The sequence below is a fragment of the Arachis hypogaea genome, chromosome 15 (assembly GCF_003086295.3).
Source record: "Arachis hypogaea cultivar Tifrunner chromosome 15, arahy.Tifrunner.gnm2.J5K5, whole genome shotgun sequence".
NCBI classification, from domain to species: Eukaryota; Viridiplantae; Streptophyta; class Magnoliopsida; order Fabales; family Fabaceae; genus Arachis; species Arachis hypogaea.
The window spans coordinates 79,630,584-79,657,043 of record NC_092050.1 but is presented as its reverse complement, the minus strand read 5'-3'; the positions used below and the strand labels follow the sequence as shown (position 1 = coordinate 79,657,043).

The 26,460-nt window shown below is 41.0% G+C and overlaps 1 non-coding gene across 1 annotated transcript; it reads left to right on the top strand.

Moving 5' to 3' along the window:
• The first annotated feature begins 12,181 nt into the window (after window positions 1-12,181).
• Window positions 12,182-12,289, top strand: LOC112753191 (small nucleolar RNA R71). The gene has a single exon (XR_003177585.1). It is a non-coding gene; the product is annotated as a small nucleolar RNA R71 (small nucleolar RNA).
• The last annotated feature ends 14,171 nt before the right edge of the window (window positions 12,290-26,460 follow it).

The window sequence follows — 26,460 nt, the reverse complement described above, 5'->3', positions numbered from 1 at the left end:
CTCTAAATGGACTCAATTAGATATCTTTTATGAAGGCTTGGGTGAAATGTCTAAGATGTACTTAGATAATTCTGCAGGTGGTTCATTTCACATAAAAAAACACCAGAGGAAACTACTGAGCTTATTGAGTTGGTTGCTAGCAACCAATATTTATATTTATCTAACAGGAATCCTGTGAGCTCTGAGGCTCCTCAAAAGAGAGGCATTTTGTAAGTGGAAGCTGTTGATCCTCTTCTTGCCCAGAACAAACTTTTGTCTCAGCAAATAAATCTAATTACTCAATAGTTGAGTGGAATGCAAGTTTCAGCTATCAACACTCAGAATGCACCTCAAGATGTCCCTTATGACATGACAGGTAATTTTATGCAAAATGAGAATTATGATTATGCTCAATCCTCTTCTGAACAGATCAATTACATGGGGAGTGCTCCTAGAAACCCCAATAATGATACATACTCTAAGACCTACAATCAAGGATGGAGAAATCACCTAAATTTTAGGTGGAGAGAGCAACCTCAGAGGCCACAAAATTTTAATAATAATTCTCAGGGCAGTTTTCAACAGAATAATTTTAATAACCACTAGTTTCAGTCATCTCAACAAGCAACTCCTCAATTGTAGAAGAACACTGAACTGGAAGCACTAATGGCAAGTTTTATACAGGAAACCAGAGCATCAATCAAAAACTTGGAGATTCAGATGGGTCAATTAGACACAAAAGTTAATGAAATTGATCAGAGGACCACTAATAGTCTTCCTGGAAACACAATTCCAAATCCAAGAGAGGAGTGCAAGGCTATAACCTTGATAAGTGGACAAGTGGCAAGTACGAAAGCACAAGTTAATGAGGAGCCAGTTGAAAAAGAAGCTCCAGAGGAGAAGAAAGAGGAGGTGGAACACGCCCCTCCTAAGCGTGTAGATAATCCATTCCGAGTCTCTCTTGACACTCATCCTACATTGTCTAAGGCACCTAAGTACAAGCCTAAAATGCCATATCCTCAGAGACTTCAAAAGGAGACCAAGGACAAGTAGTTTTCAAGTTCTTGGAAGTTTTCAGAAAGTTACAAATTAATATTCCTTTTGCTGAGGTTTTGGAGCTAATGCCTCTCTATGTTAAATTCATGAAGGAGTTATTGTCAAAGAAGAAGCCTTTAAAGGGAGATGAGTGATAAACCCCGATTTTGTGGTTTATCTTGTGCTTATTTTGGGGGATTTTATCAATATTTCTCACACTTATTCGCAAGAAATGCATGGTTTTGTGTTCACTTCCCAATATTGCTCCATGATGGAAAACATGCTTATTTTGCCTTAAAATTGCCATATTTTAATCCTCTTCTATTGCCATTCGATGCCGTGATGTATTTGTTGAATAATTTCAGGAATTATAGGGTAGGAATGACTTAGAAGAGAGGGAGAAAGCATGTACAAAGAGGGAAGAACATGAAGAATTAAAATCTTGGGAAAAGCAGCATCGGCGCGCTAGCGCACTCCACCCGGACGCGTGGATGGGATTGGCTGGAAGCGGAGCGCAAGAATGGACGCATCCGCGCAGATCAGAAGATTCCTATTGACGCATACGCGCACGCGTGGATCATAAAAGCAATTGGCGCGCATGCGTGGGAAGCTGCACGTGTGATGAGGCACAGAAGTTTGTGAATTAAAAATTATTAAAATAGTTACGTTGCAAATATAGTTCTTAACTCACTGAAAATCTGCCTATCAATTTAGAAATATGTCACAGAGAATTTAAATTAAAAATTACTGGGAATTTAAGTCCCAGGTCGTCTCCCAACGAGTTGCAGAAAAGTGTGCTATTTTATTAATCAAATGTTCCAAAAAGTTGAGTTAAGTAGGTGGAAAATTAAATTGAGAAAATTCAAATAATGTGAATAAAAGTCTTGACTGGGAGTTGATTAGTTGGAATCTCTATTATTGATGGGATGATTTCAAGATTAATTTATAATTAATGGTTGTTCTGTTTAGTTATCCTTTACTAGGTAAAGGAATGTCAAACAAGTTGGAATGCTAGTTCTGTTCACGAGTTGCAACCCACTTAGTTCAAAGGGATTGGTGTTAGTGATTAGATAACAATCCAACAGTTACCCCAATTACAAATTTTCTTTCAATCCTTCCAACTCAAGATTTCCTTTCAATCAACTCCCCATCAAGTGAGGGAACTACTTACTCAGTGTAAATAATAAATCCATAACACATGAAAGGGAATTAAAAGAAGACATGATTATTGGAATGGAAAATAAATTAAAATGGAAGAAATAATCCTTGTATTAATTAATCATGAAAGTATTCAAATGACAAAATTGAACAAAGCAAAGAACATGGAAGAATAAAACCAAGTTAAGAGAATGAACTAGAATGACGAAGTCTTGATGAGGAAATAACTCTTCTCAATGTTCCAATGCTAAGACCAATTGAAAAATTAAAATTCTTAAACCTAGAGAGAAAAACCTAAAGGAGTAAAACTAGATCTAAAACTCCTAAACTGTGTAGAATGAATGTTGTCTTTTGTTTCTGCATATTCTCTAGCTCTAGTCTGCTGTTCTGGACCCAAAACTGGGTCGAAATAAGGTCCAAAATTGCCCCCAGCGAATTCTGCAGATTATGCAGATCGCACATGTCACGCGATCGCGTCATCCATGCGGACGCGTCATTCGCGCTTTTCCTTGCCACGCGTTCGCGTCGTCCACGCTACCGCGTCGCTTGAGCTTTTCCAATCCGCGCGGCCGCGTGAGCCATGCGGCCGTGTCACTGCGATTTGCTCCCCTTCGCGCGGTCGCTTGAGCCATGCGACCGCGTCACTTCTCGCTGGTTATCTCCTCAAATTCTTGTGTTCCTTCCATTTTTGCTAGCTTCCTTTCCAATCTCCAACTCATTCATGCCCTATAAAGTCTGAAACACTCAACACACAAATCACGGCATCGAATGGAATAAAGGAGAATTAAAAATACATAATTAAAGTCTCTAGGAAGCAGTTTTCAAACATGTTATAAATTCAGGAAGGAATTATAATTTCATGCTAATTTAATGAATAAGTGGGTAAGGATCATGATAAAACCACACAATTAAACACAATATAAACCATAAAATAGTGGTTTATCAACCTCCCCACACTTAAACATTAGCATGTCCTCATGGTTAATTGAAGGAGATAAGGAAATAAGTATGAACATGTAGAAACTAATGAAATACAATGCAAGCCTATATATATAAATAAATACAACTATATGATTCTTGCCCACTTGATCAAAAGTAAATAAGCTCTTCAAAATAATTACAAATCAAATTCCACTAATTCTATCATTATACAATAAAACAGATAAAAGTGCAAGAAGATAGCTCATGAAAGCAGGGAACATGAAAATTCAAGCATTGAACCCTCACTGATAATGTATGTACGCTCTAATCTCTAGTGTATAGGGTAATCACTCTATCCTTCTCTAATCATGCTTTCTAACTTTTGTTCTTCTCCTAACCAATCAACAACAGTTAATATGCCAATGCAAACATCATGAGGTCTTTTCAAGGTTGTAATGGGGCTAAGGTATAGGTAGGGGTATACATTTAGTCAAGTGAGCTAATAAATTGAATCTTTAATTAACCCAAGCTTCAACCCAACCTATATATTTTTAATGTAATCTTAAAGTTCATACCTAGCTACCCAGAATTCCCTTTTTCTATCCATACTCATGTATCAACTTTATATTTGATTCTATCATATGTGCATTGATCTTTGAATTCTGAATTTAACATTGGGGTAATTTTGTCCCCTTATTTATATATATATATATATATATATATATATATATTTTTTTTTTTGACATTAAAATAAATATAGCTTATCAATGCACATAGAATTTTAATTCTTATAGTTTCACATGAGTAGGTATCCAAATTCCCATTAAATTCTCATGACACATTCCCTTAACAACTTTTGTTCCCACAATTTCCCATACTTAACTAGCACACACAATTCTATCTTAAGCTAACCAAAGATTCAATTTGGGATATACAATTGTTTTTCAGCTTAAGGTTGGTAATGTGGTAAAATATAGAACAAATAGGATTTAAAGGCTCAAAGTGGTTAACAAGGGTAATTGAAAAGGGTAGGCTTAATTTGGATAAGTGAGTTTAAACAAATAATGGCCTCAATCATGTGCAAGCATGCAAATATAATAAATATTGGACATATAAGATAAAACAAAATATAGATTACAATCTTAGAGAAGTAAACACACAAGAATGAAATAATTATGGTTAAATAATGTAACCATACATAAAGGCTCAAATCTTTCACAGGTTGTGGGTTCTTTAGCTCAAATATCATGTTCCAAATACAACTCAAGCAAATTTATCATAAAATTTTGAAAAATTAGTGAAATTTTGTTCCAAAGATAGAGTCTTAAAAGAAACTTATTGTCTTTTCAATCAAGTAGAACATGCATGCAACTATCCTAACCTATGCAATTTATTCTATTCTATAAAAGAAAGAAAATCTAACTAAAATATCCTAATTATTGGTGCTAGGGAAAAGAAATTACCTCCGGAAGTCAGTACCTGACCGACCTCCCCACACTTAAGGCTTTGCACCGTCCTCGGTGACGTCTGTCAGGAACAAGGGTGGGCTGGTGGCAGTATCTCTACAGTCGGGACCATTATGGCTCCCTGTGCTGGTAAAAGAAGTGGAGTCTGGGGTATCCGAGTCCCTGAAGTGTCCCTTGAGTAGCTCCTTGAGGTGTTTGAATCGGCGCTCGTTACGGCGCTCTCTCATCTTTGCTTTCTGTTCTTGCTGATCCAACCTGTCAATTATCTGCTGGAGCAATTCATCAGTTGTAGGTGCTTGTGGTGTTGAAGAAGGATTATCTTCAACTAGAGTAGTAGGAAGGCTTGTAGTGGCTGCTGGGAGTTTGAGGTATTTCCCGTTAGGGACATACTGATCATCCCGTGGAAGCACGGCTTTGGTGTCCCCAGCTCTGTAGGAGACTCCGGCTGCTGAGACAAGATCTGAGACCAAGGCGGGGAAAGGTAAGTTGCCCACAATTTGTACGTGTCCCATAACATGCCAGATATGTCTTGAGAGATGCAGAGGTTGGTCTGTAAGAATGCACCATAGTAGAACAGCCATGTCCGCAGTGAAGGAGGACTCGTGAGTGCTCGGAAAGACATAATGGGACATGATCTGTGCCCAGACGCAAGCCTCCAAGGTAAGTGCTGAAGCCAAGATTCCCTTAGGGCGGGTACGGTGGTATCCGTAGATCCAACGGCTGCCAGGTAATGCGATAACTCCGAGAACGGAGTCCCAGTCAAATTGGTACCTCTGGCGCTTAAGTGCGGCTTCTTGGAAGGTGTCCATTCCTTCTGGAATAGGGGGAAGACTCAGAGCTTGCTGAATGGCCTCTTCTGTGATGGGGACTTGCTTCTTCCGGACATAAACAGATTATAGGGTTGGCATGTAGAAGTTAGAGTAGAACTCAACTACCCAAGAAAGATTGACCTGCCTTGGCTGTCTCCGTAGGAAACCCCATTGTCTTCGTTCAATTTGCGGCTCAACAAAGGTAGCAATATTGGATGGGAGGATAAGAAGGTATTCATTGTTATAGTTTCTTTCTGCCAGGATAGGGAACATCTACTCACAGTAGCGATTGGGAAATCGCGCAGTGTCCTTTGCTGGAAAGGCTTTCTCCTTCTCATTAACCTTTATTATCCTCTTAACTCTTTTTGTTGAGGGTTGACTGCGGTTGAAGAAGGCTCTGCCACTAATGCTCTTTTAGTTCCTCTTCTTGCTGGTGGTTTGGAAGTAGCTTTCTCTTTTCCTTTCTTGGTGGCCATCCTGAAAGAAGGGAAGAGAAAGTAAATTAAATTCAAAGAGATATACAGCAAGGAAGGAAACGGAAAAGAGGGTGATGGATGCACATTAAGATATACTGACATTATCACATGCTCGCGAGTACATGTGAAAAGCCAACAATGGAAAATAGCTAGTGCATATAAAGACAAGTGACTGCAAGGTGTTTATTGGCATGCCGGCAAAGGGCATGAGTAGCATAGACCAAGCAATACTTTGTAACAAACCATCACGTTTGTGTTGACAATTAAATTCAATTAATACAATAGTAAAGGAAAGTTGTGAAAAGCAAGCATTGAATAGTATAACAACATAGAGAAGTGCATAATGCCATTTGAGCTTTTTCACAAACACATAGCATGCATGATGAATAAGGTATAGAAAATATGAAGGTGAACATGCAAGCAATCCCTTAAATAGAATAAAAATAATTGTCAAACAATTCGCAATAATCCACAAGCATATAATGAGGGATAATGACTCAAAAAAAAAAAAATTTTCTAACACCATGTAAAAAGGAAAAGAAAAAGAAAGAAAATATGAATAATGAAAAGAAAAAGAAAAGAAAAGAAAATACATATAAAATAATAAGAATGATAGAAAAAGAAAGAGGGAGGAAGAAAGTAAAACCTTGTTAATGGAGGTGAGATAGAGAGTGAAAGGTGAGATAAAAGGGGGAAGGGAGAAGGAAGAAATAAGGAGGGAAAAGGAAAATTAGGATTTGGAGGAGAGAAAGATAAGATATGTGGCAATTTTAGGTTGAGCTGTGCGGCGCATGTGACGCGGCCGCGTGGGGCACGCCTTCGCGTGGATGCGCTTCAAGTATGGTGACGCGATCGCGTCGGTCACGTGGTCGCGTGACCCATGTTATGCTTCTGGCGCGAGTGCAGCCTTGCACCAGCGCAACTCTCTGTTCAAATTAATTTATTTGCCAACATTGGGACGGCGCGATCGCGTGAGTGTGCGCCAGAAAATGGATGACGCGGCCGCATCGGCGACGCGGTCGCGTGATAAGGATTGTGCTTCCAGCACCAATCCAGCATCACTCTCGCACAATATTTCATTGTGCACCCTTTTACGCCGAAAATTCAGGGCACGCGGCCGCATGGGGCACGCGGTCGCGTGGGAGGCCATGATTTCCATGCGACGAGAACGCGTCAGCGACGCGGTCGTCTGGGTTGATTTGTGCCATTGGCACGCCTCCAGCCACACTCCAGCGTGACTTTCTGTTAATTTTTATTTTTCTTTACTCTCCCTGTGACGCGGACGCGTCGCTGATACGATCGCGTCGCGTAGCAAAATTTTTTTTTTTGAAAATAAAAACAGGTAAATGCAGATGCACGAAAGTACTAAGAAAGAGAAGAGTTATTGAATAGGAAAAACTAAAAATAAAGAAAAGAGCGATCATACCATGGTGGGTTGTCTCCCACCTAGCACTTTGCTTTAACGTCCGTAAGTTGGTCGCTCCACTAGCTCAATCTTCTGCTATGTGGGGATCTTCCAAGAGGAAGATCTCAAGCTCCTTGTTTCTCTGCATCTTCTCGCCATGGTATAGCTTCAGGCGTTGTCCATTAACCTTAATAAGTTCAGAGCTTGAAGGATGGCTTAGGTGATAAACTCCGTACAGTTCGGCCTTCTCTACTCTGTATGGACCTTCCCATCTTGATCTCAACTTGCCTGGCATGAGCCTTAGTCGAGATTTGTAAAGGAGGACTAAATCCCCAGGTTGGAACTCTTTCTTCTTGATGTCTTGGTCATGTACAGCCTTCATCTTTTCCTTGTATATTCTGGAGTTTTCATAAGCTTCTAGGTGAAGGCTCTCCAGTTCCTGCAGTTGCAACTTCCTTTCAGCTCCGGCTTTCTCAATTCCCATGTTGCACTCCTTAACTGCCCAAAAAGCTCTGTGTTCTACTTCAACTGGGAGATGACAAACTTTTCCATAAACCAAGCAGAAAGGACTCATTCCAATGGGTGTCTTGTATGCTGTTCTATATGCCCAGAGTGTATCTTGTAGCTTGGTGCTCCAGTCTTTTCTATGTGGCTTTACTATCTTTTGCAAGATACGCTTAATTTCTCTGTTTGACACCTCGGCTTGCCCATTAGTTTGGGGATGGTAAGCTGTTGCAACTTTATGAATTATCCCATGCTTCTTCATTAATCCTGTTAGTCTCTTGTTACAAAAATGGGTGCCTTGATTGCTCACGATTGCTCGTGGTGATCTGAAGTGACATATAATATGGTTTCTCACAAAGAAAACAACAGTGTTAGCATCATCAGTGCGGGTAAGAATTGCTTCCACCCATTTGGAAACATAATCCATAGCTAACAATATATAAAAATATCTATTAGAATTTGGAAATGAACCCATGAAGTCAATGCCCCAAACATCAAAAATTTCACAGAAAAGCATAATTTGTTGAGGCATCTCATCCCTCCTGGATATATTATCAAATTTCTGGCATGAGAGACAAGATTTACAAAACTCAGCAGCGTCTCTAAAAAGAGTAGGCCACCAGAATCCACAGTCTAAGATCTTTCTAGCTGTTCTTTGAGGACCAAAATGTCCTCCACTCTCAGATGAGTGACAGGCCTCTAAAATGGACTGGAATTCTGATTGAGGCACACAACGTCTAATTACTTGATCAGCGCCATATCTCCACAAATATGGGTCATCCCATATATAATATTTAGACTCGCTTTTCAGCTTGTCTCTTTGATGCTTAGAAAAATTTGGAGGAAATGTACAGCTAACTAAATAATTAGCAATAGGTGCATACCAAGGGACTAACTCAGATACTGCTTGCAGGTTATCAAAAGGAAAATTATCATCTATAGGAGTAGAATCATCCTTAATATGCTCAAGGCGACTCAAGTGGTCTGCCACTAAATTTTGATTACCACACCTATCCTTTATTTCTAAATCAAATTCTTGTAACAGCAGTATCCAACGTATGAGTCTTGGTTTGGATTCCTTTTTAGCTAATAGATACTTCAAAGCTGCATGGTCTGAATACACTACTACTCTAGTACCAAATGAATAAGCTCGGAATTTATCCAGAGCAAAAACAATAGCAAGAAGCTCTTTCTCAGTAGTAGTATAGTTGGATTGGGCAGTGTCTAAAGTCTTAGATGCATAAGCAATAACGAAAGGATCCTTACCTTCACGCTGAGCCAGCGCTGCTCCTACTACATGGTTGGAAGCATCGCACATGATTTCAAATGGCTAGCTCCAGTCTGGTCCTCTCACAATTGGAGCTTGAGTCAGAGCAGTCTTCAGCTTATCAAACGCTTGTTTGAAATCCTCACTAAACTCGAACTCAATATCCTTCTGCAGTAATCTGGATAAGGGAAGTGCGACCTTACTAAAGTCCTTAATAAATCTCCTGTAAAAACCTGCATGGCCAAGGAACGAACGGACTTCCCTCATAGAAGAGGGGTAAGGTAAACTAGAAATAACATTCACGTTTGCTGGGTCTACAGAAATGCCATTATTAGATACCACATGTCCTAATACAATCCCTTGTTTTACCATAAAGTGACATTTTTCGAAATTTAATACAAGGTTTGTATTAACACATCTATCTAATACTCTAGATAATCCATCTAAGCAAAGGCTAAAAGAATCACCATAAACGCTAAAATCGTCCATAAAAACTTCCATACAGTCCTCAATAAGATCAGAGAAAAGACTCATCATGCACCTTTGGAAAGTAGCTGGTGCATTGCACAAGCCAAAGGGCATTCTCTTGTAAGCATAAGTCCCAAAAGGACATGTAAAAGTAGTCTTTTCCTGATCCTCAGGAGCTATATGAATCTGGAAATAACCTGTGTAACCATCTAAAAAGCAATAATGTGATTTACCTGACAGGCGATCCAGCATTTGATCAATGAATGGAAGTGGGTAGTGATCCTTACGGGTAGCTTGGTTGAGACGCTTGTAATCAATGTAGACTCTCCAAGCATTCTGAACTCTACTTGCTATGAGCTCTCCATGCTCATTCTTCACTATAGTAACTCCAGACTTCTTGGGCACCACTTGTACTGGGCTTACCCATTCACTGTTTGAAATGGGATATATGATACCGGCTTCCAATAGTCTGGTCACTTCCTTTTTGATAACTTCCAAGATGGTGGGATTCAATCTTCTTTGGGGTTGACGGACAGGTCTTGCTCCCTCTTCTAAAAATATTCTGTGCTCACATACTTGAGGGTTGATGCCTACTATGTCTGCCAAGCTCCACCCAATTGCCTTCTTATGCTTCCTCAGCACATCAAGTAACTGCTCTTCTTGTTGAGAAGTAAGTTCCCTTGCAATGATAACTGGAAACCTCTGCTCATCTTCAAGATAAGCATATTTGAGATATGGAGGGAGGGGTTTCAATTCTAACTTTTGATCATGGGCAGGCTCTGGATTATCTGGAGCTTATGAAAATGACGAAGTGCCCTCATTGTCAGTTAAGAGGGTCCCCACACTTGGACCTTGTCCAGTGTGCCTCTCTTCTAACTCTTCCTTGTGAACTTCAGCTACACTTTCATCTATGACATCACACTGAAAGATAGAACGATCTTCTGGGGGGTTGTCAATGACTCCATTCAGATTGAAGATTACTATGCGGCCATCTATTTCAAAGGAGTATGTTCCTGAAAAAGCATCCAATTTGAATTTTGATGTCTTCAGGAATGGTCTTCCAAGTAGGATTAATGATGGCTTATCTGAATCATTATGGGGCATCTCCAAGATATAAAAATCAGTGGGAAATGTAAGCCCTTTAATGTTCACCAAAACATCTTCAGCAACTCCAGCCACTGTAATAATGCTTTTATCTGCTAACACAAAACGAGCTGCCGACCTTTTTAAGGGAGGGAGCCTCAAAATATCATATATAGACAAAGGCATTATACTGACACATGCTCCTAAATCACACATGCAATCATAAATTACTACACCACCAATAGTACAGCTAACTATACAAGGACCTGGATCACTATATTTTTAGGTAATCCTCCCATTAAAGCAGATATAGAACTACCTAAAGGAATAGTTTCTAATTCATTAATTTTGTCTTTATGGATACATAAGTCTTTTAGAAACTTTGCATATTTAGGTACCTGCTGAATAACATCAAAAAGAGAAACAGTTACCTCAACCTTTTTGAATATTTCTACCATTTTGGGGTCGGGTTCTAGCTGCTTCCTAGGCTTCTTTGCAAGTTGTGGAAATGGAATAGGAGTAGTGTTTTCTGTGGTGTCTGCGCCTTTTGGTGCTTCCTCCTGTGGTTGAGCTATTTCTTCTTCAGCTATGTCCTGTATGTCCTCTTCCTCTTCAACATCTTCTATTTCTACTACCTCTTCAGCTGAGGTGTGTTCTGGTGGGCTTGGTTCCTCCTGATTCCTCTCCTGTAGGGTGGTTCCAGACTTTAGGTTGATGGCATTAATGCCTCCCTTTGGATTGGGTAATGGTTGAGTGGGGATTCCAGTGGAGCTTGAAGGTTAGTTACTGGAATTTTGCGTTGATCCAATCTGTGACATAAGAGCTTGCAAAGTAGAGGTGAGACCATTCAGACTGGCATTAATACTATTCATGATGTTATTTTCCATGGTCTGTTGTCTTCGCTCAAAATATTGTAGTAGCTCTTCATTAGGAGATAAAGAAGAATGAGTAAATTGAGAGGTCTGCTATTGATTGTTCTGTGGTCCTGGGTTTTGCCTCAGGTGAGGTGCTCTGTAAGGTTGATTCTGCTGCCTGTTGTTGTTATTATTCCACCTCTGATTTCTCTGATTATCTCGGCCTCCTCTGTTATTGTTGTCCCTCCAATTCTGGTTAGAATTGTCCTGCCATCCATGGTTATTATTTCCACTTTGATTGTACCCTTGGTTCGGGCGGTCATAGAAGTTATGAGTGGATGCCACCATGTTGTCTTCTTGTTGGAGCTGCGGGCATTCATCAGTGTAATGGCTATAATCAGCACAGATTCCGCAAATTCTTTGCGGGACTAATTGTTGGTTTTACTGTGGCGAGGGAGGTTGAGCTTGCTGAGCTTGTTGTTGATTTAATTGCATCTGCTTCAGCAAGTTGGTCATCTCACATATACTCTGAGCTAGAGCCACAGTCTCTCTGCTAGAGGATACTTCTGCAACGGCTTTTGAACGGCCTTGCTTTTGTCTGTGGTTCCTAGTAGATTCAGCTAAATCACTGATCAATTGCCAAGCCTCATCAGTGGTCTTGTACTTCTTCATAGACCCATTGCTAGCACTTTCCAATATGGTCTTATCTTGGGGCCTCATGCCCTATGTGATATAGCTAAGTAACACTATCTTGTCAATCATGTGGTGGGGGCATGCTTCCAGATGATTATTGAAGCGCTCCCAGTATTCAAAGAGAGTCTCATTGTCATCCTGAACAATTGTGGAAATATCCTTCCTCAGTTTATCAGTAACTTCAGATGGAAAGAATTTCTCCAAAAACTCCTTTCTGAGTGTATCCCAGTTGGATACATTTGCTAGAGGTTGAGTGTAGTACCACTCTCTTGCTTTTCCCTCGAGAGAAAACGGGAAAGCTTTCAGCAAAATTGAAGTTTTATCAGTACCATCACGCCTGACAGTAGAACAGGCTGCCTGGAAATCTCTCAAGCGCTTGATAGGCTCTTGAGCAGGTAGGCCATGAAACTTGGGCATCAAATTTAGCAGTGCGGTCTTTATTTCAAAATCTGTAGCTACCGTTGGATGATGCGCTTGAAACGGTTACATTGTAAAATCAGGGGCTCCTTCCTCCTGGATGGTAACTCTCCTAGCTGCCATGTCTTCTGCACGTAAAACAACCGAATCAGTAGAACGGGGGCTGGTTTCTTCCTCAAGTTCACTTTCAGATCCGCCCTCAGAGCGGACTAATCGACGTTGTTCTCACCTTATTCGTGAAATAGTCCTTTCAATTTCAGGATCGAATATTAGCAAGCGCGGATCAGGAAGTGAACGCGTCATTTGACGAAAGAAACATGCAGCTCATAGTAGCAAAATAAAATAAAAGGCAAATAAATAAATTCTAATTAATAACTTTAGCACTCTATTGCAACTCCCCGGCAACGGCGCCAAAAATTGATGAGGCACAGAAGTTGGTGAATTAAAAATTATTAAAATAGTTACGTTGCAAGTATAGTTCTTAACTCACCGAAAATCTGCCTATCAATTTAGAAATATGTCACAGAGAGATTAAATTAAAAATTACTGGGAATTTAAGTCCCAGGTCGTCTCCCAACGAGTTGCAGAAAAGTGTGCTATTTTATTAATCAGATGTCCCAAAAAGTTGAGTTAAGTAGGTGGAAAATTAAATTGAGAAAATTCAAATAATATGAATAAAAGTCTTGACTGGGAGTTGATTAGTTGGAATCTCTATTATTGATGGGATGATTTCAAGATTAATTTATAATTAATGGTTGTCCTGTTTAGTTATCCTTTACTAGGTAAAGGAAAGTCAAACAAGTTGGAATGCTAGTTCTGTTCACGAGTTGCAACCCACTTAGTTCAAAGGGATTGGTGTTAGTGATTAGATAACAATCCAACAGTTAACCCAATTACAAATTTTCTTTCAATCCTTCCAACTCAAGAGTTCCTTTCAATCAACTCCCCATCAAGTGAGGGAACTACTCACTCATTGTAAATAATAAATCCATAGCACATGAAAGGGAATTAAAAGAAGACATGATTATTGGAATGGAAAATAAATTAAAATGGAAGAAATAATCCTTGTATTAATTAATCATGAAAGTATTCAAATGACAAAATTGAACAAAGCAAAGAACATGGAAGAATAAAACCAAGTTAAGAGAACGAACTAGAATGACGAAGTCTTGATGAGGAAATAACTCTTCTCAATGTTCCAATGCTAAGACCAATTGAAAAATTAAAATTCTTAAACCTAGAGAGAAAAACCTAAAGGAGTAAAACTAGATCTAAAACTCCCAAACTGTGTAGAATGAATGTTGTCTTTTGTTTCTGCATATTCTCTGGCTCTAGTCTGCTGTTCCAGGCCGAAAACTGGGTCGAAATAAGGTCCAAAATCACCACCAGCGAATTCTGCAGATTATGCAGATCGCACGTGTCACGCGATCGCGTCATCTATGCGGACGTGTCTTTCGCGCTTTTCCTTGCCACGCGTTCGCGTCGTCCACGCTACCGTGTCGCTTGAGCTTTTCCAATCCGCACGGCCGCGTGAGCCATGCGGCCGCGTCACTACGATTTGCTCTCCTTCGCGCGGTCACGTGAGCCATGCGACCGCGTCACTTCTCGCTGGTTATCTCCTCAAATTCTTATGTTCCTTCCATTTTTGCTAGCTTCCTTTCCAATCTCCAACTCATTCATGCCCTATAAAGTCTGAAACACTCAACACACAGATCACGGCATCAAATGGAATAAAGGAGAATTAAAAATACATAATTAAAGTCTCTAGGAAGCAGTTTTCAAACATGTTATAAATTCAGGAAGGAATTATAATTTCATGCTAATTTAATGAATAAGTGGGTAAGGATCATGATAAAACCACACAATTAAACACAATATAAACCATAAAATAGTGGTTTATCAACGTGACCTCATTAAAGGAAATCATGCCTGGCGATTTCTGAGGCTCATCAGGCCCAATTTCAAGCTGTTTCTGCATGGAAAAGTCCCAAGGATGCTAAGGGGAAAGGGGGGATCAATCATTTTTACACTAAGACATAATTTTAGCTAATTTTTGGTTCTTTAGTTATTCTAGAGAGAGAAACACTTGTTCCTCTCTAGATCTAGTTTTAATTTGATCTCCCTTGTTGATTTATGAATTGGATCTTGTTAATACAAGTTTTAATTGTTCAATTTGAATTCCTTGTTACAATTTTGCTTATATCTAGTGATAGTTTTATGAATTCTTGTCAATTATCATTTTATACCCATTTCATGAATGTTGTGAATCTTGACTTGTTGATGTTACATTGATGATTTCTATGTTTAATCTTGTTGTTTGGATGATTGTATGTTGATAATTGTTAGTGAGCACTTGTAGATTTCAATTTAATTGCTATTTTGAACAAGTCTTTTGTTAATGCTTACCAAGTGTTCGATGAATTGTTTACTTTGATTATGAAGTAGTCTTCTTTACTCTTGGCCTAGGTCAAGGGAATTAGGTAAACTTGAGTCATTGGGTCTAATGGATTTGATGATTTGGGAGCCTTTGGTGGTCAATTTGATACTCATTGATGCCAACCCACTACTAATCCAATTAGTAGGTAGGTTGGGACTTATGGGTTGATGTGATCAAAGCCATTTGATGTACTTCAAGTCTAGGAGTAGATATCACGTACTTAAGACTTTGAGGGTAGACTTAATGAGCTTGGTTCCTCATAATTGTCAAGATACGGTTTTTAGACAAGGATCGTGACCCCAATTCCCACGCCTAGCCAAGAGTTGCTTTTATTATTCATATTTGAAAACCAATTTTCCCAAATTATTTGCTTTAATTACAGTTACTTGCTTGGTTTATAATAGAATTAAGTGGAATGTTGCTTGTTCGTTGGAATTTCTCATGTTTTGCTTAGATAGTTGAATTAGTTTGTTGCAATTTAAGATTACTTGCTTGTTAAGATTCCCATTTATTTTCATGCTCATAACTCACAACCCCAGATTTCTAACCAATGTTGAAGCACATGTTTGCCCATTCCTTGTGAGACGACCCGAGGTTTGAATACTTCGGTTATTTCTATTGGGGTTGAACTTGTGACAACCAAATCCCTCTCTAAATTTGACCCCCGAGGATTGTTGTTGGTAGAGCTATACTTGCAACGTGGTTTTATTGGAGAAAATCTTTACCAATACACCCTTGGGAGCCTGTAAAATTTTTGGCGCCGTTGCCGGGGAATGGTTGCAACATATGCCTTGATATTGGTTATGTGAATATGTGAATATTGTAGATATTTTACCTCTTTTAATACTTAGCTATAGTTCAGATTTTTTTTACATTTGTGCTATGACTTTCAAGTTTGATGACTCGGTCTCAACCGAATTCTAGCTTATCCAATTTTGATCCCGAGATCAAAAGAACTTTGTTACACACTCGGCAAGCTAGACGATGGTTAGACTATACGCCTAGTACTTCGGCCTCTCTTGAGGAAAATACCGAATCACTAGACGTCACCGAGAGTGACTTGGAGTCCGCTACTTCCTATTCTTTTGTTGACACTACTAATACATCTTTGCATCCTACAGGTGAGCGACACATGGCGGAGCCACACCGGATCACTTTGCATGAGCAAGGAGCTCCGGATATCATACTTCAACCGTTGCAAGCAAGGTATCCTAACCTTGATCCAAACTTTGAGTTGAAGAGTAGCTTGATAAATCTACTTCCTAAGTATCATGGGTTGCCGGGTCAAGACCCCATCCGACATTTGAAGGATTTTCAAGTTGCTTGCTCTACGGCTCGAAGGCAAGGAGCCGATGAGGTAGCTATCATGGTCTTTGCATTCCCTTTCTCTCTTGAAGAGCAAGCAAAAACATGGTTCTACTCGCTACCGGATGAGATTGTGACTAATTGGGATTTCTTGAGAAGAGAGTTTCTTGATAAGTTCTTCCCATCGGAGAAGATCGACTACATCCAAAAAGAGATTTCGGGTATAATGCAAAGAGACCAAGAGAGTTTGTACGAGTATTGGTCTCGATTCAAGAGGCTATTGGAGTCATGTCCACACCACGGAATGACCACTCACTTGCTCATTAGCTACTTTACCAGAGGTCTTTGTGCGGAAGATAGAAGATTGCTCACCACTTCTAGTGGCGGTTCCCTTTCGAAAAACAAGACGGAGGGAGATGCTTGGAATTTGATAAAGGATGTTGCCGAAGCTACACAACACACAAGGGTGAGAAGTAATCCTCTCAAGGGTGTGGTAGAACCATCCCCCTCCGAAGCAAGTCTAACCAAGGCACTTGGGGATATGACCACCATCCTTACACAAATCCAAAGGGATCAAAAGGAATACTACTCCATCCAAGCCGTCCAAGCCCCACCTCCGGTTGCTCAACTTGAAGGCCCTCCTAGAATTTGTGGTTTGTGCTCTAGCACCACACATTACACCGACCAATGCCATTAAATTCAAGAGGAACATGCCCTTGTGGTAGCCAATGTGAATTACAACAACTGTCCACCCTACCCTTCTCAAGGTCAAAACAACTGCCATCAAGGTGGTAATCAACATCAAGGGTGGAGAGATAATGCACAAGGAAGCAATCAAAACCAAAGGTGGAACAACTCTTCTTCTCATCACAACAACAACAACCAATCTTCATCCCAATACCACCATAACAACACCAACTACCAAGCCAACCAAGGCCACTCCAACCAAAACCAAAACAACTACACCAAGTACCAAGCACCACACCATAGACAACAAAATCAAAACCAAACTCCTCCATCTTCCAAGAATCAAGTTGATGAGCTTAGAGCCGCTATGGAAAAACGAGATGAGAGCAACAAGGCTCAATTCGAGGCCTTGAATACTCAATTGGCCAACCTCACCAACATGCTTTCAAAGATGAACATTTCTAGCCAATCATCAACCCCCAATAACAACACCAATCAACCCTCAAGTTCCTCTAACCTTCCATCCCAACCCCAACTAAACCTAAGAGGCGGTCTCAACGCCATCACTCTACGATCGGGAACTACATTAGAGAAGATACCTCCAAGGGTCATGGGAGAAATTCATGAGGAAGAGGTAGTTGTTGAAGCTCCACATGAAGAAGAGGTGTTAGACAAAAGGCATGAGGAAGAAGGAGTAAACCTCAAGGAACCCAAGAGGAAAGCTATAGTGGATGAGTCAATTCCTATTCCATTTCCTTCCATGGTGAAGAAGGCGAAGAAGACACCGGAGTTTGATTTGAATATGCTTCAAGTGTTCAAAAAGGTTGAGGTAACCATACCACTCCTTGATGCTATTCAACAAATTCCAAAGTATGCAAAATTTTTGAAAGACTTGTGTACACACAAGGATAGGATAGGAGAATTAGAGACATTATCCTTGGGTAGTTCAATTTCTTCCTTGATGGAACCTATTCCAAGAAAATGTGGTGACCCTAGATCGTGCTTAGTGTCTTGTTGTATTGGTGGATACACTTTTCATGATTGTATGTGTGACTTGGGAGCTTGTGTAAGCATCATGCCACTTTCTATCTATGTGCAGTTGAATTTAGCTCCATTAAAGAAGTCGGCGGCGAGGTTTGCCTTAGCCGATAAGAGTATGATCACAGTGATGGAGATAGCGGAAGATGTACTCGTGGTAATTAAGGATTTGGTTTTTCCGGTTGACTTTTACATCCTTGAAATACCTCCAACAGAAAATAGAAGCTCCTCCTCCGTTCTACTTGGTAGACCCTTCCTCAAAACCTCCGAATTCAAGTTAAATGCCTTCACCGGTATATATTACTTTAGGGTTGGAGACAAGACTATCAAGTTCAATTTAGAGGAAGCCATGAAACATCCTCTCGAAGAACATTCCATGCTCCGATGTGATGTGATTGATAAAGTGGTAGCAGAAGTGCAAGAAGAAGACCATGACAAGTTGTGCTACCCCATTGTTGAGGAGACGGATGACCAAGAAGATGAACATGAAGAAGTTGTCGAGAATGAATCCCATGAGATTGATGAAAAGGAACCTCAACTTGAGATAAAAAATGAATTGAAGCCCCTTCCATCTCATTTGAAGTATGCTTTCTTAGAGGATAACCAAAGGTTTTCGATCATTATTGCTAGTGAGCTCTCAAGTGAAGAAGAGGGAAAGCTCCTAGATGTTCTCAGAAAGTACAAGAAAGAAATAGGATGGAGCCTAGCAGATATTGTGGGAATTGACCCCCGCAAGTGCATGCATAGGATATTTCTCCAAGATGGAGCTAAGCCGGTTAGGCAACCACAAAGGAGGCTCAACCCGACCATCCTCGATGTAGTGAAGAAAGAGGTCACCCGATTACTGGATGCGGATATCATATACCCAATTTTTGACAGTGAATGGGTGAGCCTGGTTCAAGTTGTCCCCAAGAAGTCGAGCATCAAAATGGTCGAGAAGGACGACGGTGAAATGGTCACTAAAAGAGTACAAAATGCATGGCGAGTATGTATTGACTACAAAAGATTGAACGCTGCCACACGGAAGGACCATTACCCCTTACCCTTCATCGATCAGATGCTAGACCGCTTGGCAGGTAAATCTCACTACTGCTTTCTTGATGGATTTACTGGCTACTTCCAGATACATATTGCTTCTGAAGATTAGGAGAAAACCACGTTTACTTGTCCGTTTGGCACCTTTGCCTAGAAAAGGATGCCATTTGGACTATGTAACGCACCCGCTACTTTTCAGCAGTGCATGACGAGTGTCTTCTCCGATCTAATGGAGAATTGCCTGGAAGTCTTTATGGACGACTTTAGTGTTTATGGTACTTCATTTGATTTTTATTTAGAGAGCTTGGCCAAGGTCCTAGCTAGATGTGTTGACACTAACCTTGTCTTAAATTTTTAAAAATGTCACTTTATGGTACAACAAGGTATAGTGTTAGGACATGTAGTATCTCATGAAGGCATTTCTGTAGACCCGGCCAAAGTCGATGTTATCACCACTTTGCCTCACCCCTCATCCGTGAGGGAGGTCCGCTCGTTTTTGGGACATACAGGATTTTATAGGCGCTTTATCAAGGACTTCAGTAAGATTGCTTTGCCATTATCGCGCCTACTCCAAAAAGATGTGGATTTTGAGTTTGATGGTGAATGTGTAAAAGCTTTTGAAGAGCTAAGGAGAGTTCTTATCACGGCACCAATTGTGCGAGGCCCCAACTGGACGTTGCCATTTAAGATAATGTGCGATGCGTCAAACCATGCTGTGGGTGCCGCGCTTGCACAGCGCGATGGTAAACTCCCTTATGTCATTGCTTACTCTTCTAAGACACTAGATGCGGCACAATCCAACTATACCATTACTGAAAAAGAACTCCTAGCTATTGTTCATGCTTTAGATAAATTCAGATCTTATTTGCTGGGTTCAAAGATAGTGGTATACACAGATCATGTACTTATTGAGAAAGAATGAGTCAAAGCCTAGACTCATACGTTGGATCTTGCTTTTGCAAGAATTCGACATTGAGATTAGGGACCGGAGTGGATCTCAAAACCTGGTTGCGGATCATTTAAGCCGCATTAAGAATTTAAAAATTGATCCATTTCCGATCAATGACTCATTCCCATTGGATAGTTTGCATGCGGTGTCGGATAGCTTTCCTTGGTTTGCCCCAATGGCGAACTACTTGGTTGCAAGAATCTTCCCTCCCAACTTTTCGAAAAACCAAAGGGACAAGTTGAGGAGTGATTCCAAATACTATATTTGGGATGACCCTCACTTGTGGAAGAGGGGCGTAGACCAAGTAATTCGAAGATGTGTCCCGGAGTCTGAATTCCAACCAATTCTTGACGCTTGTCATTCGTCCGAATGTGGTGGCCACTTTAGCCCACAAAGGACCACTAAAAAAGTGTTGGATTGTGGATTCTGGTGGCCAACCTTATTCAAAGATGCTAACCGGTTATATGTGTCTTGCCATAAGTGTCAGAAGTCAGGAAACGCATCCCAAAGGGATGAAATGCCTCAGCAACCTATGTTGTTCTGTGAGATATTTGATGTATGGGGCATTAACTTTATGGGACTGTTTCCCAACTCTAGTGGGTATCTGTATATTCTGTTAGCAGTTGACTACGTCTCAAAGTGGGTAGAGGCCGTACCTACCCACCTTGACGACGCCAATGCCGTTGTTTCTTTCATTAGGAATTACATTGTATGCCGTTATGGGTCGCCACGAGCAATCGTGAGCGACCAAGGATTCTACTTTTGTAACAGGAAGGTAGAAGCATTACTCAAGCGCTATGGAGTGTCGCATAAGGTTGCTACTGCTTATCATCCGCAAACAAATGGACAAGCGAAAGTGTCCAACCGGGAAATCAAGAGAATCTTGGAGAAAGTGGTCAATCCACAAAGAAAGGATTGGAGCCTCCGGTTAGGAGATGCACTATGGGCGTATAGAACGGCCTACAAGACTCCGATAGGGATGAGTCCTTTCTGGATTGTCTACAGTAAGGTGTGCCACCTTCCGGTGGAGATTGAGCATCGAGCCTATTGGGCGGTAAAGCAGTGCAACATGGATTTAGCCAAGGCGGGTGAAGCTAGGAAGTTACAACTAGAAGAGCTTGAGTGTTTGAGGAACGAGTCATATGAGAATGCCCGAATTTACAAGGAAAAGACTAAGGCATTTTATGACCATCACATCTAGAAGAAGGATTTCAAGAAGGTGAAGAGGTCATCCTCTACAACTCAAGGCTCCGATTTATGCCTGGCAAGCTCCATTCTAGATGGGAAGGACCTTTCAAGGTGAAGGAGATGAAACCCTACAGAGCGGTGGAATTGTTTGATCCCAAGAGTGAAGCAACTTTCAAAGTGAATGGACATAGAGTGAAGAAGTATCATGGTTGCAAGCCCCCAAGAGAGCTAGAGGTGTACATATTGGAGGATGCACCAAGGAGAGAGGAAGCTTAAGAAAAGGACCATCCAACTTAAGGACGTTAAAGAAAAGTGCTTGGTGGGAGGCACCCCACCATGGTAAGATCTTCCTTGTTTATACCATCTTGTTCGTATCTTTAGTTTCTTGTGAATTTTGTGATCTTTTGATGATTGATTGAGTGCATAGGAATGCTAGCTTTGTTGATTTTGTTGGATAGGTCGAATGTTTATGTAGATAGGATGTGAAAAAGATAAAGAAAACAAAAATTTTTCTTTGAAGAAGGGCACCGACGTGCCAGCGCACAGTGCGCGTGCGCACCAGTGGCGAAATTACACTCTTGGGCCAAATACCCGAGAGTCATGCCCATTTTGTGCCCAATTCGCGCCAGGCACCGACGCGTTCGCGTACATGCCGCCTGCGTGCACCCTTGCAATTCAACCATCGACGCGCCAGCGAACGGTGCGCGCGCGCGCCGATGGAGATATGTGGACTCTCTGGTACAAAAACCAGAGAGTTGTGCCACAATTGGGCCAACCTTATGCCAAAACTGATGCGTCCGCGCAAGGTGTGCGTCCGCGCGCCTGCCTTACTGATTCACTCTGGTACAAAAACCAGAGACTTGAGCCAACTTTGTGCCACCTCTGTGCCTGAGGCACAACTCCCCTCGCGCGCACGGGCCACTGACGTGCACGCGTCCCCTGCTAGCATCCTCACCGATGCGCCAGCGCGCCTTGCGCGCGCGCCGGTTGCGCGAGTCAGTTTTATACTTTGCGCTTTGCCCTGTTTTTCTTTCTCTCAAACCCTTTTCTTTCTTAGTTTCTTTTCCTTCTCCCTCCATCATCTCCCTTCTCCTCTTCTTCTTCCCTACCCCACCACCACTGTCTCCGGCCACTCACCGGCGACAACCAACTTTTTCCGGTGGCACTACACGTCTCCCATTTTCTTTCTCATCTTCACAAAAGAAGATTCAACCTTGTTCCTTCATACTTTTCAAGGTTTCACTTCTTCTACTTCTCTTCTTTATTTTCTCTTACATTATTCCCTCTAGTTAGATGCTTCTTATTGCTTTACTTGGTTTCCCTTTTACTTGCATGATGATGTTTCTTGCTTTTTGTTTGCTTACCTTTCCTTTTTCCTTATTTCTCCATGGATGTTGAATTTGAGCTTAATTTGCATTAATAGATCTTTTGTCATTCTTTTTCTTATCTTTCCCATTGTGTGATGTTTATGTGATGATTGATGTTCCATTTTGGGCTTTGAATTGGTTTAGTATCTCATAATTGCTCATTGCTTGATTATTGCACGCCAAGTGTTCGAGGAAATGCACATATACCATTTTGGTTCATTCTAGTCATATATTTTTCAAATTGGTGCTCCCTCCTCATTCACTTACTTTCTCTTAAATGCATTGAGTATAATTTGTGTGCTTAAAGTTTATACTTGCCAATTAGATATTAATTGAACATGACTTGCTCTTTATTATGGATGCTTGAGACTACTCTTCTCATGCCATTGCATGCTTTACTTCCTCTTGCATCCCATGCCAAGTGTTGTGACCCTTGCTTTTAAATTCATCATGGGCACCACAAGTCACTTGCATGTTTTTTGTCAAATTGATTCTTGGGTTTAATGTTTTCCTTCCTTCTCTTCCTTTTCAGGATGGCCACCAAGAAAGGCAAGGAGATAGCTTCAAGGAAACCGGCCACAAAAAGGGCACCCTAAAAGTCAAATTCTAAGGCGCGCTCTTCATTAGGAGCCAAACCCCTATCTAAGAAAGGGAAGACACCCGCTCCTTTTGATGAGAATGACAAGGGAAAACCAGCAAAAGATTCTTCAAGGTTCCCCAACCGCTTTTGTGAACTTATGTTCCCCTCCATAGCTGTAAGGAACTATCATCCTGAGCATCTACTCGTTCCACTGGACAAGGTCGCTCCTTATATTTTGCCCCGCATTGAACAGCGAGGATGGGAGTTTCTTTTGAGGAAACCAAGGGAAATCAACCTCTCTTGGGTGGAAGAATTCTAAACTAACTACCATCTTCCCTCTCTTTAATCGGTATACATGCGCCGAAAGCAAATCTCAGTTTCAGAAGAGGCTATTCAGCAAGTGCTTAATGTCCTACCAGTGCCAAGTGACATGGATGGCTACCAAGAAGTCTTACGTCAGCGAGAGAAGTATGGATTCAATTGGGACTCGATTCTCCGAGTCATTGCTGAGCCAGGGACATTTTGGACCCAAGGTCGACTCCGGATGAGGCCCAAGAGCATTGACGCTCGCTTCTTCACTGTGGAAGCTAGAGCTTGGGCCCAGATCCTATCCCACTATGTGCTACCTAGCACCCACAAGTCGTCCCTCACGGCAGACCTCACCTTGCTTGTTTGGTGTGTTCTCACGGAAAAGTCGGTGAATATTCCGCTTCTTGTCAGGCAAGCGATGAGTCAAGTTCACGACCAGGGTAATTTGCCATTTCCAGCATCGGTGTATGACTTAGTTACTGCTGCGGGTGTTTCTTGGGAAGCCAAGGACAAAAAGATCATAGTTCCGGCTAAGGGCGATGTGGTCCCAAGCGGGAAATACCTACACCTTCCTATGAGCAAACCAAGCCTTGACATGGCCCCGCCACTTCTTTTTCCTTCTAGCTCATCATCGCCACCACTGAGATCCACACATCAAAGGATAGAAGATCTTCACCGGAAGCTTGATAGATATGAGCAGCGCAACCACCGCCGGTACACTTACATCAAGAAGCTTCTGCGTTGTGTTACCCCTAGCATGGAGGAACCCGAAATGTTCACATCCACCTCAAACCCAAGTGATAGGAGCTCTGATGATGCGGATAGTGAAGGTTCCGGTCCCGACCGTCCCTTGCGTATTATTCGTAGCACAGAGGACTGTGCTAATTTCTAAAGTGTGGGGAGGTCGTTCGACCGATCTCCATGGGTAACATTCTCTTCCCCTCAATACCCATGGATTTATCTTTTGCTTAGAAGTTAGTATATTGCATGTGTAGTTAGTTTTGCTTGTAAATACCCTTGCATGATAGTTAGTTTCTATAGAGTTACTTGGTCAAAATAATAACTTCCTTTTCAAGAAACTGTGTCCTGGGTGACCTACCAAAATTCTGAAATTTTTTTTTTTTGCAGTAAACTTGCTTTAAGAATGTATTTTGGAACATAGTGATTGAGCTAAGAACACAAGCATGAAAGTTTTGAGCCTATTGCATGGTTACATCTTTTAACCATTATTTCCATTCTTGTGTGCATATCTCTCTCTCTATGATTGTGATCCTTGCTTTGTCTGATTCTATATGTCCATTGCTTGGTGTATGAATGCATTTACATGATTGAGGCCATCATTTCAATAGTCACTTTTCCCAAATGGCCTTAACCCTTTTATCTACCGTTGCTAACCAATTTTGAGCCCATGATAAACCCTTTTGTTCTTAAATAGAGCACATAAACAACCCTAAGTGAAAAACCATGAATGTCCCTAAATTTGAATCCTTGATTAGCTTAGGTAAGTTAGGATGTGTGTCATTCAAATAGGAGGGTATACTTGGAAAATTCGGGTAGATATATCGGTGTGTAATTGTAGTGTAATTGAAAAATTTTAGGATTTGGGAACATACTCATGTGTTGAATGACGAAACTGTATGCAGTGAAACTTTTGTTCACAAAGAAACCCCAAGAAAAAGGGGATAATAATAAAAAAAAGAGAGAAAGCAATGAAAGGGGACAAAAATGTCCCAAGATAAAGTAACAAAAACAATGCATAGGGGTGTGAATTGAAAAGAATACATGAGTATGCAAAAAGAGTAAAACTCAAAGGTAGCTAGGTAATATATTGTAGTTGTATAGGTTGTTCTATGTGCCTAGTGGATCCTAGGTTGATCAAGGACTCAAATTTTAAGCCCACGTGGCCATATACATCCTTACCTTCACCCTAGCCCCGTTACAACCCATGAATAAGACCTCATGATACTTGTAAGCATGCATTAAGTAATTGTCGATTGTTAGATAAAATACAAATCTTGGAAAGCATGATTAGGAGAAGATTGAGTGACGAACCCTATACACTTGAGCGAATAGAGCGGATACACTTCCGATGAGGGTTCGATGCTCAATGCTTGTTCCCGGCTTTCACAAGCGTTCATTTAGCAAGTCATATGCATTCCATGATGATGTTCAATTTGGTAGGATTCATGAATCACATACTATTTTTACCCTATATGCTCACATGTATTCTTGGAGGATAGATTTACTCTTGACCAAGTAGGTAGATGATTTTATATTAGTTGTATGCATCTATTTAGGTAGTTTGCATTTCATAAACTCTTTTCCATCATGATCTTTGGTCTTTTTATTTTAAGCATGAGGAAATGCTTGGTTTAAGTGTGGAGAGATTTGATAAACCCCGATTTTGTGGTTTATCTTGTGCTTATTTTGGGGGATTTTATCAATATTTCTCACACTTATTCGCAAGAAATGCATGGTTTTGTGTTCACTTCCCAATATTGCTCCATGATGAAAAACATGCTTATTTTGCCTTAAAATTGCCATATTTTAATCCTTTTCTATTGCCATTCGATGCCGTGATGTATTTGTTGAGTAATTTCAGGAATTATAGTATAGGAATGACTTAGAAGAGAGGGAGAAAGCATGTACAAAGAGGGGGGAACATGAAGAATTGAAATCTTGGGAAAAGTAGCATCGGCGCGCCCGCGCACTCCACACGGACGCGTGGATGGGATTGGCTGGAAGCGGTGCACAAGGATGGACGCATCCGCGTGGATCAGAAGATTCCTATCGACGCGCACGCACACTTGGCGGGCACGCGTGGATCGCAAAAGCAATCGGCGCGAATGCACGCATGGCGCGCACGCGTGGGAAGCTGCACGTGACCTCATTAAAGGAAATCGTGCCTGGTGATTTCTGAGGTTCATCAGGCCCAATTTCAAGCTGTTTCTGCATGGAAAAGACCCAAGGATGCTAGGGGGAAAGGGGGGATCAATCATTTTTACACTTAGACATAATTTAAGCTAGTTT